Here is a 19,167-nt window from a genome sequence, read left to right as displayed (position 1 = left end):
AAACTAGATATCAAAGGAATAGAATACCAGGTATTTGCCCACGATGCCATAGAGGGAGATATTGGGCTAATGAATGCCGTTCTCAAACCACCATAGAGGGTACTCCCTTATCAAAAAATGGACAAGGACCAAGTATTTACCCACGATATCGTGGAGAAAGGCATCAGGCTCCATTGCCAAAAACGGACTGGGGGGGCCCCATGCTCCGGGGCCCACAACCACAAATATACGGGGCAGTGGAGGAACCCAGCAACACCATCAGGGTAGTGCCCAGGACACATTGTCCATTAAATCCCTCATCAGACAAACCCGAGGGAATGCAGGGTTGGACATCTGCACCTCTGTCAGAGCAGTACTAACTCCAGAGATGGGAGTTCAAATCATCCCCACAGGAGTAAAAGGACCTCTTCCCCAAGGAACAGTAGGCTTATTATTGGGACGTAGTTCATCTACACTAAAAGGACTTATGATAAGTCCTGGGGTAATTGATCCCGATTATGTAGGTGAAATAAAAATGATAGCTAGTTCTCTAAGAGGTATATCAGTAATTTCACCTGGAGATAGAATAGCACAGTTGTTAATAATACCCAGCCTACATAATAAATTTTCTAGTCATAGTGTAGAAAGAGGTTCCAGGGGATTAGGCTCCACAGGTGTAGATTGGGCTATGCTGTTTTAAATTTAGATTCTCACCCAATGCTAAAACTAAATATTCAAGGACATGAGTTTAATGGGCTACTGGACACAGGTGATGACCTTAGCATCATATCTCATCAAGAATGGCCAAAACATGGGCCATTACAACAAGCCTCTCAAACGCTTCGAGGCCTAGGAGTGGCGACTAATCCCCATAGAAGTGCAATGATATTAGATTGAAAGGATCCTGAAGGATGTGAAGGAACTATACAGCCATATGTATTGAATCATCTTCCCGTAAATTTATGGGTATGAGATGTCCTAGATCAATTAGGTTTGATGTTAACAAATAACATCAATCCTAATGTGCCCACTACTAGGACTAGACAAGGTTTTAGGAAAGAAAAAATATTAGGAGAACAAGAACAAGGTATACCAGCACCAATGCAAATACATCAAGGAACAGAAAGACATGAGTTGGATTTTCAGAAAGGGCCACTGAGACAATAAAAATTACTTGGAAATCAGAAAAGCCAGTGTGGGTTCCTCAGCGGCCCCTGACTAAAGAAAAGATACAAGTAGCCCATGATCTTGTCAAACAACAATTAGTGGAAGGACATATACAACCTTCCGTTTCTCCCCATAATACTCCCATTTTTGTCATCAAAAAGAAATTTGGTAAATGGAGATTATTGCAAGATTTAGGAGCCATTAATAATGAGATTGTTATTATGGTATCTGCTCAATCAGGGATTCCTCAATTGTCTGCTTTGCCAAAAACCTGGCATGTTTTAGCTATAGATATTAAAGATTGTTTTTTTTTTTTTCGATTCCAATTCATCACAAGGATAGTCCACGTTTTGCGTTTACTATCCCTGCATTAAATCATGAAGGTCCTGATCAGAGATATGAATGGAAAGTACTCCCTCAAGGGATGGCTAACAGTCCAACTATGTGTCAAATCTATGTTAACACAGCAATCCAGCCACTTAGAAATCAAAATCCTGAACTAATATTTCACTATATGGATGATGTATTATTAGCACATAAAGATAAAAACATATTGCTGGAATATTATGCCACACTTACAAACTTATTAAAAAATTATAATCTAGAGATAGCAATAGATAAAGTACAATTAAATTTTCCAATTAATTATTTAGGAGTTCTATTATCCTCAACCATGGTCCATCCACCAAAAATTCAAATACGAGTAGATCAACTCAAATCACTTAACGACTTTCAAAAGTTATTGGGAGATATAAATTGGATAAGGCCTTATCTAGGCATACCAACAGGAGAGTTGGGACCTTTATTTGATATCCTAAAAGGCCCATCAGATCCAAATTCACCCCACATGTTAACTTCTAAAGCTAGAAAGGCATTAAAAATTATTGAAACATATATAGAAAATATGCATTTGGGTAGAATTGATATAAGTTTGTCTTTATTATTTATTGTACTACCAACAAAAAATATTCCTACAGGAGTGTTTTGGCAAAGGTCCATTGTTGTGGATACATTTATCTTATTCTCCTAACACTATTCTTACTAGGTATCCTGAGGCTGTAGGACAATAAATATTCAAAGGAATAAGAGCAGCAAAGGGAGTGTTTGGAATTTCTCCCAATAAAATTATGGATCAAATTGATGAGTTAGCTAATGAGTTAAATACTTGGGCAATAATCATGTGTAAATCTAATGTTTCATTTTATAATCATTTACCATCTAATCTTTTGTTGTCTTTTTGGTGTAAGCATCCTGTAGTTTTTCCTAAAAACAAGATGATTTGACTCAAATCCATAACAGCTGATATCCAGAGCTCCAGCCTGGCTATTCTTAAATCTGCAACAGTGATTAACCAGGATGCTTTTTTCAATATCTATTTTATTATTGCATTTTTCCCACATCATAAAGCTCTATTTTAGTTTTGAGCTCATACAAACCTAGTTTAATGTTTTTCTGATCAGTTTTATTTTTGACTGTGGAGTTTTAAAACATTGCAATGGAGATTTCACCTAGGTAAAGCTACAAGGCCTTTACTATTGTCTTATGTGTTGTACGTTTGTGTGCACATTTGTGTTTTGTGTTGTATGTCTATATGTGCGTATGTCCATATTTCATATATGAGAAGTGCTCATGAAAAAATGGATCCGAATTATTATTTTTTTATTCCCGTGATTTAAATGGTTTAATTTAAATTAGGTAAACAGCTGTTAAGGATTGTTTTTAAAGGTGGTTAACAGATCTGTTTGTTTACTTTCACCTTTCCTTTTCATTATATTTATTAATTCTGTTCAGGATAATGTCTCTTTAGCATCTTTGCCAGAATTCCCATCTCCATCCGAGTGCCGGTGAAGACTAAGATAAAATCAAACTACAGCTTCTATGATAGCTATCACAGTAAACTGTATAAACTGATGCATCAATGAATATAACTCAACTGCTCAATCAAGGACTCGATTTACTTTGGGAGGAAATGGACATATTGATAGACTCCCCTTTGAACTGCTTGCAGAACTTGCCTGGACTATATATCAGTTGTATGCATTGTGAACTATCGTTTGGTGCAGTGATTTGTGGTAGTGCTGGCATATCTTTGCTGATGGTGTCACCAGTGATGCAATTTTTCCAAAGGAGCCAGCAACTAGCTTGGTGTCGTGGCATTTCTGTATCTTCCTCCCTTCTGCTAATGATGGTCTAAAATTTGGGGGCCAACAGAGGTGAGGCAAAGAACCTCACCCCCACCCCTGGCACCAAGGCTAAATTTGAGGGACAACAGAGGTGAGGCAAGAACCTCACCCCCCCACTGGTGCATAGGCCTATCCACAAGTATGGCTGAATGCTGGAACAGTAGTCAGTGATGGGTATGATCCAATTGCAGTGATATCAACCTAAGACAGGAGGCTGATGCCTAGAGGTCAGTTTTTCCCATGACAGGTAAGAACCATATGTTGAATTGGACAATCTACCAGGCACGGTCCTTAAGCCACATTGCTTGTTGTTTAATTAATCAGAAGGGGGGAGATGCTGAGAGCCATTAACCAAGTAGGTATGACAATTTCCTTGCCAGCGTACCCCATGTTGCTTAGAGGAAGAACTCATGGAAATGGACTTGCCTTGGACATTTGCAGTGATATTGCACGTATGCTTGAGTAAGGTGACCTTGCTCAAGGACCAGGGCGGATCCGGGTTTAGGGTGGATCAGGTTTTAGGGAGTATCCCGCTCCTTGGGTTTAGGGCGGTTCCAGGTTTAAGGTGTACCCTGCCAGGAATAGGGCATATCCTGCTGATTAGAGCCTAGTGGAGTACTTGGATTTTGCCCAGAACATGAATTTTTCCCAGAACGTGTTTGTAGAGGGCCGGTGTGAGTTCGGGAATAAAGAATTGCTGTTTGAATCTACAAAGCTGTGAGTGGCTCGTGATTTTGTGCCCAGCCAGACTGTGGCACACCCTCAACAATAAAATATGAAATTCTGGTAACATTATTTTTAATTTTTCTCAGCCCTAAAATTTTCTGAACCTCCAACACCAAACGTGTGTTAGACATCCAATTATTTGAATTCCAAATATTCCTCAAGAGTTGATGGTGAATAAAAAGAACTAATAGAGTAAATCTAAAACAATTATTACTCTGACAACAATACAATTACCACAAAACAGGAACATTTTGAGAATGAAAGGTGTTTCTAAAACAAACAAACATAAGAAAGTCTTTATATATTAAGACTAACCAATTGTTTGTCTTATTTTGGTGGACCTAAATTATAGTTATTTTCAAAAAAACAAAATTTTAAATATTTTTATGCATTAATTCAATGAAAAACAATTTTTATATAGCTTATTTTTATTTCCAAAATAACATAAAGTATTTATTCTTGGTCCATACAAAATAACTTTAATCATGTTTTAAAAATCATATTCTTTTGTAGCACTGTGCCACTAATATTTTTCAAAAGAATATATTTCTTATTGCAGCATGGCATATTATTTTTATTTTACATGAGATCATGTTCAGTATTATATCCTAGGATTAAAACAATTGACTCTTTTAATAGAAACATTTTTTACCTTATTTTTTTTACTTTTTTTATGTGGTGTTGAGGATCAAACCCAGTGCCTCACATATGCTACATAAGCACTCTACCACTGAGCCACAACCCCAGCACTAACTGATTTTTTTTAACATCTGACTCTTTTTTTCTGCAAGTACTACACACACACAGTTTGTTTATTCAGTCACTTACAGAAAAGCATCATATTTTCTCTCACATTTTGGCAATTACAGTTAAATGGAGGTATTATTAATACTGAAAAATATCAGGGTTTTATAAATGTCTAGTTTATAAAAAGTGTTAGCAAACACAAACCAAGAGAATGAGCATACTGTGCACTAAACATATAAACAAAGTAACCACAATTAATATATAACAATTAGAATATATTTTTATTTTTATTAGAGCTTTCTAGCTATACATATTTGTTGGGTTCATTGCAACAAACTCATGCATAAATGGAATTTGATTTCAGTTTATGATTCACCTCTTTTCCCTCCTACCTTCCCTCTCTTCCCCATTCTCCTTCCTCTACTCCACTAGACTTCCTATCACTCACCTATTCATATTTCACTGGTCCTTTTTGCATTAATATAAAATTCCCTGTGGTATATTTAGATAATACATGACATAATTTTCTTAAAATCATTTTTCATTGCCTCTTCTTACTCATCCTCTCATTCTATAGATCTCCTTCTACATTACTAATCTTTGCATTATCTTTATGTTATTCTATCATTTCTGTCATTTTTATTTATTTTCTTCTAGCTTCTGCATATGAAAAAAAACATCTGACCTTTATGATTCTGAGTTTGGCTTACTTCACTTAGCATAATATTCTCCATTTCCACAAATTTACCAGCAAATGCCATAATTTCTTTCTGTGTTGTGGCTGAGAAGAACTCTATCTATCCATCTATCTATCGATCTATCTAATCTATCAAATATATCTAATCTATCTATCTCTTTAATATGTCTACCTATATCTATATCTATTATCTCTATCTATCTATATCTATATGCATATATGTCTATATTAACCCATTTATCTATTTACAGGCATCTGGTTAATTCCATAGTTTATTATTTTGAATTTTGCTGCTATAAACACTGAAATACCTCTATCATTATTAGTATGCCAATTTAAGATCATTTGGAAAAATACTGAGGAATAGAGTAGCTGGGTCATTTTGTAGTTCCATCCTTAGTTTTTCTGAGGAATTTCCTTCCTGCTCTTCAGAGTGGTTGTACTAGTATGCAGTCTTACCAAATAAAAAATGTACAAGTGTACCATTTTCCCAAACCTCACCATTATTTGTTAATATATGTATTCAATATCCTCCTGACTGGAGTGAGAAGAATTCTTAATGTAGTTTTTACTAGCATTTTCCTGCCTTCAAAAGATATTCAACCTTTTTTTCATATATTTTTTGGTCAATTAAGTTTCTTCTTTTGACAAGTTTCTGTTTAGTTCTTTTGCTCATTTATTGATTATTTGTTGTTATCCAATGAAGAGTTTTTTTTTTCATTCTGTTGACTCACTTCTCATTTCTAATTATTTCCTTTGTTGTGAAGAAGCTTTATGTTTTACTGATAGCCCATTTATTGATTCTTGATTTTATTTCTTGCACTTTGGGCATTTTTTTAAAGAAAGTTAGTCCAGGCACCTGCTTGAGTTTTTTTTTTTTTTTTTAATTATGGTTCAAAACATTACAAAGCTCTTGACATATCATATTTCATTGATTCAAGTGGGTTATTAACTCCCATTTTTACATATACATATTGCAGAATCACATTGGTTATTTATCCATGTTTATACATACTGCCATACTAGTGTCAGTATATTTTGCTTCCTTTCCTATCCCCTATTACCCCCCTTCCTCCCCTCCCTTCTTCTCTCTCAACCTCCATCTACTGTAATTCATTTCTCTCTCTTGTTTTTCCCCCTTTCCCCTCACATCCTCTTATATGTAATTTTGTATACCAATGCATATCTCTTTCCATTATCATGCAATTCCCCTTCTCTCTCCCATTCCCTCTCACCTCTTGTCCCTGTTAATGGCAATCTTCTTCTCATGTTCTTCCTCCCTGCTCTCTTTTGAGTTGCTCTCCTTATATCAAAGAAGACATTCGGCATTTGTTTTTAAGGGATTGGCTAGCTTCACTTAGCATAATGTACTCTAATGCCATCCATTTCCCTGCAAATGCCATGATTTTGTTATTTTTTAGTGCTGAGTAATATTCCATTGTGTACAAATGCCACATTTTTTTATTATTCATCTATTGAAGGGCATCTAGGCTGTGTTTTCCACAGTCTAGCTATTATTAATCATGCTTCTATGAACATTGATGTAGCTGTATCTCTATAGTGTGTTCTTTTTAGGTCTTTTGGGAATAGTCTGAGAAGAGGAATAGCTGGGTTGAATGGTGGTTCTATTCCCAGTTTTCCAAGGAATATCCATACTGCTTTCTAGCTTGGCTGCACCAATTTGCAGTCCCACTAGCAATGTATAAGTGTACCCTTTTCCCCACATCCTCACCAGCACTTGTTATTGTTTGACTTCATAACGGCTGCCATTCTTACTTGAGTGAGATACTATCTTAGAGTGGTTTTAATTTGCATTTCGCTTACTGCTAGAGATGGTGAGAATTTTTTCATGTATTTGTTGATTAATTGTATATTCTTCTCTGAGAAGTGTCCGCTCAGATCCTTGGCCCATTTGTTTATAGGGTTATTTGTTTTCTTATTGTTTAATTTTTTGAGTTCTTTGTATACTTTGGATATTAGGGCTTTATCTGAAGTGTGAGGAGTAAAAATTAGTTCCCAGGATGTAGACTCCCTGTTTACCTCCCTTATGGTTTCTCTTGCTGAGAAAAAACCTTTTAGTTTGAGTATGTCCCATTTGTTGATTCTTGATTTTAACTCTTGTGCTTTAGATGTCCTATTAAGGAATTTGGAGCCCGACCCCACGAGATGTAGATTAGAGCAAACTTTTTCTTCTATCTGACACAGTTTCCGGTTTGATCCCTAGCTCCTTGATCCATTTTGAGTTAACTTTTGTGCATGGCGAGAGAAAGGGATTTAGTTTCATTTAGTTGCATATGAATTTCCGGTTTTCCCAGCACCATTTGTTAAAGATGCTATCCTTTCTCCATTGCATACTTTTAGCACCTTTGTCAAATATAAGGTAGTTGTAATTTTGTGGATTGGTCTCTGTGTCCTCTGTTCTGTACCATAGGTCCACCCGCCTGTTTTGGTACCAGTACCATGCTGTTTTTGTTACTCTTGCTCTGTAGTATAGTTTGAAGTCTGGAATCACTATGCCACCTGTTTCACTCTTCCTGCTTAGAATGGCTTATGCTATTCTGAGTCTTTTATTTTTTCAGATGAATTTCATGATTGCTTTATCTATTTCTATAAGAAATGCTGTTGGAATTTTGATTGGCATTGCATTAAACCTATAGAGTACTTTTTGTAATATTGCCATTTTGTTGATGTTAGTTCTGCCTATCCATGAACAGGGTATATTTTTCCATCTTCTAAGATCTTCTTTCATTTCTCTCCTTAGGGTTCTGTAGTTTTCATTGTATAAATCTTTCACCTCTTTTATTAGGTTGATTCCCAAGTATTTTTTTTTTGAGGATATTGTGAATGGGGTGGTTATCTTCATTTCCATTTCAGAAGATTTGTCCCTGATATACAGGAATGCCTTTGATTTTTGCAAGTTGATTTTATATCCTGCCACTTTGCTGAAATTCATTTATTAGCTCTAGAAGTTTCTTTGTAGACCCTTTTGGGTCTTCTGGGTATAGGATCATGTCATCCACAAATAGTGCCAATTTAAGGTCCTCTTTGACTATTTTTATGCCTTTAATTTCTTTTGTCTAATTGCTCTGGCCAATGTTTCGAGAAATATGTTGAATAGATGTGGTGAGAGAGGGCATCCCTGTCTTGTTCCAGATTTTAGAGGGAATTCCTTCAATTATTCTCCATTTAGAATGATGCTAGCCTGAGGCTTAGCATAGATAGCTTTTACAATATTGAGGTAAGTTCCTGTTATCCCTAGTTTTTCTAGTGTTTTGAACATAAAAGGGATGCTGTACTTTGTCGAATGCTTTTTCTGCATCTATCGCGATGATCTTGTGGTTCTTATGGTTAAGTCTATTGATGTGGTGAATAACATTTACTGATTTCCATAGATTGAACCAGGCTTGCATCCCAGAGATGAATACTACTTGATCATGGTGCACAATTTCTTTGATATGTTTTTGTATTCAATTCGCCAGGATTTTATTGAGGATTTTTTGCATCTAAGTTCATCAGAGATATAGGTCTGTTGTTTTCTTTCATTAAAGTGTCTTTGTCTGGTTTCGGGATAAGGATGATATTGGCCTCAGAATGAATTTGGAAGAGCTCCTTATTTTTCTATTTCTTGAAATAACTTGAAAAGTATTGGTATTAATTCTTCTTTGAAGGTTTTGTAAAACTCTACTGTATATCCATCCAGTGCAGGGCTTTTCTTGGTTGGTAGTCTTTTGATGGCTTCTTCTATTTCCTCCTTTGTTATTGGTCTGTTTTAATTGTGTGTATCTTCCTGACTCAATCTGGGCAAATCATATGACTTAAGAAATTTATCGATATCTTCGCTATCTTCAATTTTATTGGAATATAGGGTTTCAAAATAATTTCTAGTTATCTTCTGTATTTCTGTAGTGTCCATTGTGATATTGCCTTTTTCATCCCATATGTTAGTAATTTGAGCTGTCTCTCTTCTTCTTTTCATTAGCATGGCTAAGGGTCTGTCGATCTTATTTATTTTTTCAAAGAACCAACTTTAGTTTTATCAATTTTTTCAATGGTTTTTTTTTTGTTGTTGTTTCAATTTCGTTGATTTCCACTCTTATTTTAATTATTTGTTGCCTTCTACTACATTTGCTGTTGTTTTGCTCTTCCTTTTCTAGGGTTTTGAGATAATGTGTGAGTTTATATATTTGTTGTTTTTTCTTTTTTTGAGGAATGAACTCCAGGAAAATGAATTTCCCTCTTAGAACTGCTTTCATTGTGTCCCATAGACTCCAATATGTTGTGTCTGTATTTTCATTTATCTCCAAGAATTTTTTAGTTTTTCACAGACACAACATTTTTGTTTGTATGTGGTGCTGAGGATTGAACCCGGGCCGCACGCATGCCAGGCGAGCGCGCTACCGCTTGAGCCATAGCCCCAGCTCATCCAAGAATTTTTTTATTTCCTCCTTTATGTCTTCTGTAACCCATTGATCATTCAGTAACATATTGTTAATTTTCCAGGTGATGCAGGATTTTTCCTTCCTTATTTTATCATTGATTTCCAGTTTCATTCCATTATGATCAGATAAGATGCATGGTATTATCTCCACACCTTTATGTTTACTAAGAGTTGCCCTATGGCATCATATATGGTCTATCTTTGAGAAGAATCCATGTGCTGCTGAGAAGAACATGTATCCACTTGATGATGGTTGATATATTCTATATATATCGGTTAAGTCTAGGTTATTGATTGTGTTATTGAGTTCTATAGTTTCTTTATTAAGCTTTTGTCTGGAGGATCTGTCCAATGGTGAGAGCGCTGTGTTGAAGTCACCCATAATTATTGTGTTGTGGTCTATTTGACTCTTGAACTTGAGGAGAGTTTGTTTTATGAATGTTGCAGCACCATTGTCTGGTGCATACATATTGACAATTGTTATGTCTTGTTGGTGGATGGTTCCTTTTAACAATATATAGTGTCCTTCTTTATCCCTTTTGATTAACTTAAGTTTGAAGTTGATTTTATTCGAGATATAAGTATGGCCACTCCTGCTTGCTTCCAAGGACCATGTGAGTGGTATGAATTTTCCCAACCTTTCACCTTCAGCCTGTGTATGTCTTTTCCTATCATATGAGTCTCCTGAAGGCAGCATATTGTTGGATTTGTTTTTTTAATCCAGGTTACTAGCCTTTCTCTTGATTGGTGAATTTAAGCCATTAACTTTTAAGGTTACTATTGATATATGGTTTGTACTTCCGTCATGCTTGTTTATTTATTTATTTTAATATGGCTAGTTTTTCCTTTTTGGTTATTTTTTTTTCTTCCCTTTACTGAGTTTCCTCCCACTGTTAGTTTTGGGTGCTGTTTTTCAACTCCTCTTCTTGTAGTGTTTTGCTCAAAATGCCTTGCAGGGCTGGTTTTCTGGCTGCGAATTCTTTTAACCTTTGTTTATCGTGAAATATTTTAATTTCATTGTCAAATCTGAAGTGTAATTTTGCTGTATACAGTATTCTTGGTTGGAATTCATTATTTTTTTAGTGATTGAAATACATTGTTGCAGGATCTTCTCGTTTTCAACATCTGTGATGAAAAATCAGCCATTAACCTAATTAGTTTACCCCTGAATGTAATCTGCGTCCTTTCTCTTGTAGCTTTTAATATTCTCTCCTTGTTATGTATGTTGGATATCTTCATAATTATGTGTCTTGGAGTGGGTCTATTATGGTTTTGAATGTTTGGGGTCCTGTAGGCTTCCAGGATTTGGCAATCCATTCCATCTTTCATATCTGAGAAGTTTTCTAGGATTATTTCATTCAATAGATTGTTCATTCCTTTGGTTTGAACCTCTATGCCTTCTTTTATCCCAATGACTCTCAAGTTTGGTTTTTTTGTGACATCCCATATGTCTTAGATAAATTGCTCATAAATTTTAAGCATCCTTTCTATGTTGACTATATTCTTTTCAAGTTTATAAACTTTGTCTTCATTATCTGATGTTCTGGCTTCTACTTGATCTAATCTATTGGTAATATTCTTGTTTGAGTTTTTAATTTGGTTTATGGTTTTCTGCATTTCTAGGATTACTGTTTGATTTTTTTTAAATCTCTATCTCCTGGTAGAGCTCATTCTTTGCCCTTTGAATTTGCTTATTTAATTTGTTTTCAAAATATACTTTCATTGTTTGGACTTGCTGTCTAATGTCTTCTCTAAGATTCCGTTCCATCTGAGTTAGGTATGCCTTGAGTTCTTTCTCTGTCCATTTTTCTGATGCCTCTAGGTTCTCCTGTGTATTTAAGTTGTCCTGCATTGTGTGTAATCCTTTTTTTCCTTGTTTTTTCATAGTGCTCAAGTTACTTTCCAACTCTGTTTGACTGCTGTGTTTCTTTTTTCTCCTTTAAATTTGTTTTGGTTTTTATAGTTCCACTATCCCTCCTTTGTGTTAGGAGACAATGTTTAGAGATGTTGGATTTAATTGTGATTTAAGGTAAATTCATTAGTTTCATTAAAGGCCTTCAGAATTTAATGGCTTATAGAGAATTGAGGTTTGGACTTAGGATTATATGTTAAGGTTGGGCGATTTGATGGTTTGGAGGTTAGTATATGTTAGCTTCTTTGGAGGGGTTGCTCAAATGAAGGCAGAAATTAACAAGAGAATAGACAGGAGTTCTTGGGGGTAGTTAAGGGCTTAGGTGGACTATAGACCTATTCGTAGTATTCATCTATTTGCATTTAGTAAGTTATATGTAATCTGGGTGTTCATGTTTAAGAGGAAAGATGGGGAAAAGGTAAGGACTTGAACCAAGAAAGAGAGAGGGAGAGAAGAAAGAAAGAGAAAAGAATATAAAAGAAAAGAAATGATAAAAAATAATAAAATGCAGTAAAATAAAAATTACAATTGAAATAAAAATTACAATTGAAAAAATAATTAAAAAATTTAAAATTAAAAAATTAAAGAATTTTAAAAATGAGAAAAAAAAAATAAGGGCACTGCTGAGGGCCATTACCAAGTAGGAATGACGCATCGAAATCCTTGCCAGCATACCCCATGTTAAATGGACTTGCCTTGGAAATTTGCTGCGACCTTGCTTGTGTATTTGAGAAAGGTGACCCTGCTCAATCACCAGGGTGGATCCAGGATTAGGGTGTATCTTGCAGGAAGTATCCCCGTCCTTGGGTTTAGGGCATGACAATAGGAGTTTTAGGGAAGTTGAAGGTTGAAGATTATTCCTGCTGGGAGTAGGGCGTGCCTGCTGCCTGAGTTCCCACTGAGTTCTCGTGGAGAGAAAGTATTTAGGACTTGAATTGTGCGGGATATTGGGATTGCCCCTGGACCTGTGTGGAGGCAGTGTGAGTTCGGAAGAAAGAATTGCTGTTTGAATCTACAAGGTGTGTGATGGCTCGTGATTCTGTGCCAAGCCGAGACATTGGCTTTGGCAGGGCACTGTTAGGCTTCTATTTTCTTTGCTTCCAGTAGGTGGTGCTGTGCCTTCCGGGCCAAGATTTTGCCCTCTGTCTGTAGGGTACAGTCCATGTGAGGCCGCTCTCTCCTCCCCGCCAGTATCTCTCAAAAATCTGTTAGCTTAGGTTTATTCCTGGCCTCTAGTCCCCTGGCTTCTCCTGCTAGCCAGGCCTTCCCCAGTTGATGCCTCTCAGCAGTTCAAACTATACCCTGGGCCTGCAGTTTGCTGGGTGTGGAGTGTGGCTATTGGGAACCGGCACCTTATTGTGTTGATTCCTTCCTCTTGCCACTCCCCCAGAGCTGGCAAGACAGGTTTTGTTTTTGCCACTGATGGGAGGGGGAGTTGGAGGTCAGATTCCTTTACCTTTCCCCATGTCTCTATTCCTGTTCACTCTGATAATCCCTCCCCCGGAAAGCCGGGGAGAGATTTTATGTGAATTCCCCGCTGTATGGGAGATGGGCTGAATAACACATACCTGTTCTATTGCTGTGATCTGTTGGAAACTGGTGATGGTGACATATGCTTTTCAAGATGGTGGCCACTGGCTTCCATGGTTGACTGTCCAGTTTGGGGGACACAACTGGACCGATTCCTTCCCCGTCTCAAACCCTGAACTCAGCCCGGAGCTCAGTGAGGGCACAGCCGGCAGGACTCCACAGAGTCCGCAGCACTGTTTCTCTCTGTGTTGCTGGCCACTTCTCAGCGCCCCGCCTTCTCTCACCAATCTATTTTTGAATGACAAATGGATAACAAAAGAAAACAGGGAATAAAACCATTCTTAAAAACAAAATAGACTAGTGATACAAAATTTTACATCTCTGGAATATAATAAGTGCAATGAGGAAAATTTATAGTATCAAGCTCAAATATTAAAAAAACAGAAATATGCCAAATATATAACTTCACATTACAACTCAAGACCATAGAAAAAGAACAAACCAACAGTAAAATCAATAAAAGACAATAAATAATTAAAATCAGAGCTCAAACCAATGAAATTGAGACTAAAAAACAATATTAAAGATAAATTGAACAGTTTGTTCCTTGTAAAGAAACACAATGTTGATTAACGCCTTAGCCAATCTAACCAAAATAAAGAGAAGACTAAAATTAACATAAAAAGGAACTATTACTGTAGACACTACTGAAGTCCGTGGTTCATAAGAAACTATAAAATTGATACTTTAATAAGCTAGAAAAGCTGGATGATACTGACAAATTCCTAGAGATATATGACCTACATAAATTGAACCATTAGAATATAGGAAATATACACAGATTAACATCCAATAATAAAAGTGAAGCACCTATTAAAAGCCTTGCAACAAAAAAATTCCTAGCCTAGATAGATTCTCAACTGAGTTCTACCAGATCTTTTAAAAGAAACTAATTCCAATTCTCTTCAAATTATTCCATGAAATAGAAAAGGAAGGATCACTACCAAATTTATTCTGTAAAGCTAAATCCACCCTAATACCAAAACCAGAAAAAGATACATCAAGGGAAGAAAACTTCAGATAAATTTCCTTGATGAACATATATGCAAAATTTCATAATAAAATATTGGCAAACTACATGAAAACACATTAAAAAAGAAAGTACATCATGATAAAAATAGAAGAAAGATCAGTGTACTAAATGGATGTGAGAGAGAAGAGTTGGAATAGTGACAATTTTCAAAGTTATATGAAAGTATAAATTTGCATTATATATTATGTTTCCCTGTATGACACCCTCTCTATTAGTATATAACTGTGAACTATCAGCAATAATACTTCTTAAATATTCAGGTTTTTGCTCACTTAGCATGGAAACTGCAACATAACAAACATTAAAATGTGTCTTTGAAATTTACCACAATCAAATAATTTGTGTAAAGAAAAGCACAATATCTGGATGCAGGGTGAAGATGATAGGCCTTGTTTCCAGCCCACAGTAAAGGTGATATAAACTTGAGGAGAGTAAAGTAAACTCAAAATGAGAAGCAAAACTATTATACCCTTACCTCCTCTGTTGCCAGCAGTTGCTTTTACTGTCATTTGTACAGTAGTTTATTTCTTTTACAAGTAATATTCTGCACCTTTGCACACCATCTGTGGGCAAGTAGCTGAGATCGGAAAATTGGGAACCATACTTCAGTACCTGGCTTTCAGGATTGAGCTAGATGCAAACATCTATGATAGCTTGAAAACTTAAAATAGAAGAGAAAGGGAGATAGGGAAAGTGAGGTTTTTATTTTGCAATTTTAAATAAGGTCAATGAGTTTCTGAAGGTGGTCTTGCCTCGATTTCCCTTTTTTGAAATTTCTGATTACTATTACTATAATTTAATCCTCTGAAAATATCTTAGATAAAACTTCAAAAAAGATTTTTTACTTAATTAACCTGATTTAGATATTGTTGTTTGTTAGCCAATGTAAATTAACTGATATAAAATAGTTTTCATATGATAATTGCTTCCATATTAATAAACCAAGATAGTAAATTACAGAAAATAGTAGCATATTATTATCATGCGGCTCTATGCTGAAACAGAAAGAATTAGACATAAATTCAGTGATATAGTGAGTCCTTGATTGATTAGAGAGATAAATTGAGAATATATGCAGGTAAAAACAAAATGTTCAGACTTACATTCATCAACCTTGTGGCTTAAATCCCTCACTGTCATTGACCACCTTTGTATTTCTGAGTTGGCTGCCTTGTCTTGAAAAAGGAGAGTATAACAGTTAAGATGATAGTATTTGTGAGGATAACCACACACACAGAAAAAGACTTGAAAGAGTACACAGTATAAATGATTTCTCAGTATATGTATTTATGTTTTTAACTTTGAAAATGTATTATGTTTGATGTTCTGTATGGCACTTATGACAAATTTTATTTCCTCATAAGTTAGATAATTTATTTGAGATTTCAAAAACACTAATTTTATAGAAAGAAGAGACAAATATTTGGAAGAAAACAATTCCTGGAACATCTATGTAGCCATTATAGGTTTTCCTAATACATTTGTATACACATATATATATATATATATATATATATATATATATATATATATATATCCTGTATAACAACAAAAAGAGGTAAAATTTAATTAAATTATGGCTCATATGTTCAGATGTCAAAACGCATGTAATCTGATTCTCTTTTTCTGTGTGTGCATTGGGCATGATATCAAATTGGAACAATGTGGCACATAAAAGCTATTCACCACATAACAGCCAGAAAGTAGAGAGGAATAGAAGTCAGGGACAAGATATAATCAAAGTCCATTTCTGCAATGACCTGCTTCCTCCAGCTATGCCCTACCTAGGCAGCCTCTTCAAAATGTTGAATGTATGTTCTACTCATCTATTTCCCTCCCAAGGGAGCAGCCTCCAGTTGGGTGTCTTTTTGGTTTTAGTTTATTTTTTGTTTTTATTTTTCTTTTTCCCAGTTGTTCTGAGCTGTGCTGGCCTGACAGGAGGTCTATTTCTGGTGAAATGCAATAGTTTTTCTTACTTGTTTCCATGTGGATGTTCTTGGCTCTGTGCTTCCTTGCAGCACTGTAACTTCTTGTTTCTAGAGTCTCATAAAGGCTTTGAACCCTAGATTGTCAAATGGGTGTCTCTCTGAGGGACATAACAAGGTCTGTGGCTTCCTGTTCAACCAGTGTGTTAATTGGAGCAAATGTGACTCCATTTTGTTTTATGACTTCATCCTGTAAAACAACCATGCCAAGTAGAAGAGTCATGACTGAGGCAAGATGTCCTTTTCCTTTTGCTATAGAAATCTTTAAGAACAGGGAACTACCTAAAGGGTATTGTTTCTGTAACTAGGGTAACGGGGCTATGTTTCTGTAATTGGGGTGACTGGGCTAACTGTGATTGGTTAGGCTTCCCTCGGCTTGGCTGCACTGTCTTGCTTCTGTAACCTGACTTGCTTGCATTTTCTAGACCCCCTGAACATCCATTTTGCAGTTTTCAGGCTTATTAGGAGCACCCTTGCAATTGTTTGGGGTTGATCAGGGGAACAGCTTTATGTTCTTGTCAGCCACCACCGGTGTGCTTCAATAAAGGCTTGATTCTATTAAACGTGAGTGGTCTGGAAGTCAGTTTACAAAACCCTGGGATGAAGCTTTAACTATGACACCATGTTGCTCATAATATGTCTTTTTCTCCCCTCTTGTTGCAATTAATGTTTTGTCTTTGTATGGTTGTTACTAGTTTGACTATCCTTTCCTAAGTGTGAATTTGTTGCTATTTTTCTTGCTCAGTTTTCTCTGGGCTTCTTGGATCAGGTGTGTAATTTTGGACATGTCTCAGTCACCACTTCTTCAACTATTTCCTCTGCTCCTTTCTTTTCTTTCATCATTCCAATTATACATCTTGCATAGTTGATATTGTCTCGAAGCTCTTAGATGCTTTGTCCTAGATATTTTTCCTGCTTTTTGTGTTTAAGTCATTTCTACTTTTCTGTCTTCAAATTCACTGTTTTGTCTCCTCAGCTCTGTCAAAGCCATTGATGATCCCATGTAAACTATTCTTTTTTATTACTATTATATATAACATGTTATATATTACACATGTTACATAATATATAATGATATTTTGTTGCTCTGGTGTTTTTTTTTAAGTTTCTAGCATGGTCCCCAGTGACCTACTTTCTCCAATTTGGTCTCTACTGCCCAGTAGTCCATTTAGCTATCAATGGATTAATCCACCAAATGGGTTAGAGCCCTCGTGGTCCAATCATTGTCTAAAACCCCCAGCTCTGAACTTTGTGGTATTGAGAACCATGCTTTCAACACATGAGTCTTTGAGGGGACATTCTAGACCCAAATCTTAACAAGCTTCCCATCTTCTAGGTCTTGCTCTTAAGATTTATTAAGTTGTTGGGCTGGGGATGTGGCTCAAGCGGCAGCGTGCTCGCCTGGCATGTGCAGTGTTCTGGGTTCAATCCTCAGTACCACATAAAAATAAAATAAAAAGATGTGGTGTCCACCGAAAACTAAAAAATAAATATTAAAAAAAATTTTCTCTCTCTCTCTCTTTCTCTCTCTCTCTCTTTCTTTCTCTCTCTCTCTCTCTCTCTCTCTCTCTCTCTCTCTCTCTCTCGTGCATGCACACACTCTCTCTTAAAAAAAAAGATTAATTAAGTTGGACTGGATCATTTCTCACTTCTGAAGGAAGACCCTCTGTGAATTTATCAGTGCTCCATGTATCATGTCAATTTCTAGTCTAGATGATGGGCACAGTCATCATTCCTCGCCCTCTATCCATGCCAGACAGCTATTCTCTCCCTTGGGTCTTTCCTGAGCTTAAGGCTGAATCTCCAAATGCATGTATAAACTGAATAAATGCTTGAGTGGGATTTCTTCAGATCTCTTGAGCTTTCTGAATAGATCTCTCTTCTCACCTACCTTCTACTATAAACCTCAAAATTCTTGGTATCCTTCCCTGGTACCTCAGCTCTATCTTCTCCAGTCATAGGGTCCACAGGGTTCCCATTCCCTGAGCCAGAGGCTGGAAAATCTTCAAAGTCAGCAAGCTGAGGTAGATATAGGATTCGCCTCATTTGTTTTTCTTTTCTTTGGGACCCTTGTCCGTCAGTGCTGATATCCATCATATCCAGTGTCCTGAAGCCATCACTTCAGGATAAATTCACTTTCAGTTATACTATTCTAACCAGGAAGAGACATCCAGAGTATTCATTTGATTTGGAAGGTGCTGGGATTGAACCCAGAGCCTTGTACATGCTAAGCATGAAAGATTGTTGACTTTTCTTTTCTTTTTTTTTTTATCCAGAGAAAGAACTCAGGAGCACTCTGAGCCACATCACCAGCCCTATTTTGTATATTATTTAGAGACAGGGTCTCACTAAGTTGCTTAGCACCTCACATTTGATATCACATATGATACTCATGATATGGATAACAGGACCTATGGCAATCAATAATAAAAGTATGTATTGCCTGAGATTGCAGGAAAATTTCCAAAATGAGACTAAAGATACAATGGAGACATCCATGAGGTGTGTTTCAATATTTCTCAGATACAAAAAAATGGTGTTATTCCTCAAGCCTGAACAACAAGAAATATTTATCCCATAGTTAACAATTTACACTAGCCCCTCCCCAACCCCATCCTAAAGCCACAACCTGTACAACAGCCTAGCTACAGAAAAACAATTGCTGTGCCAACAGTACAAGGACCACTGTATGTAGCTTATGGTATCCCCC

Source organism: Ictidomys tridecemlineatus, chromosome 1 (genome assembly GCF_052094955.1).
Source record: "Ictidomys tridecemlineatus isolate mIctTri1 chromosome 1, mIctTri1.hap1, whole genome shotgun sequence".
Taxonomy (NCBI): domain Eukaryota; kingdom Metazoa; phylum Chordata; class Mammalia; order Rodentia; family Sciuridae; genus Ictidomys; species Ictidomys tridecemlineatus.
The sequence above is the reverse complement of the archived record's forward strand: the minus strand, read 5'-3'. Positions refer to the sequence as shown.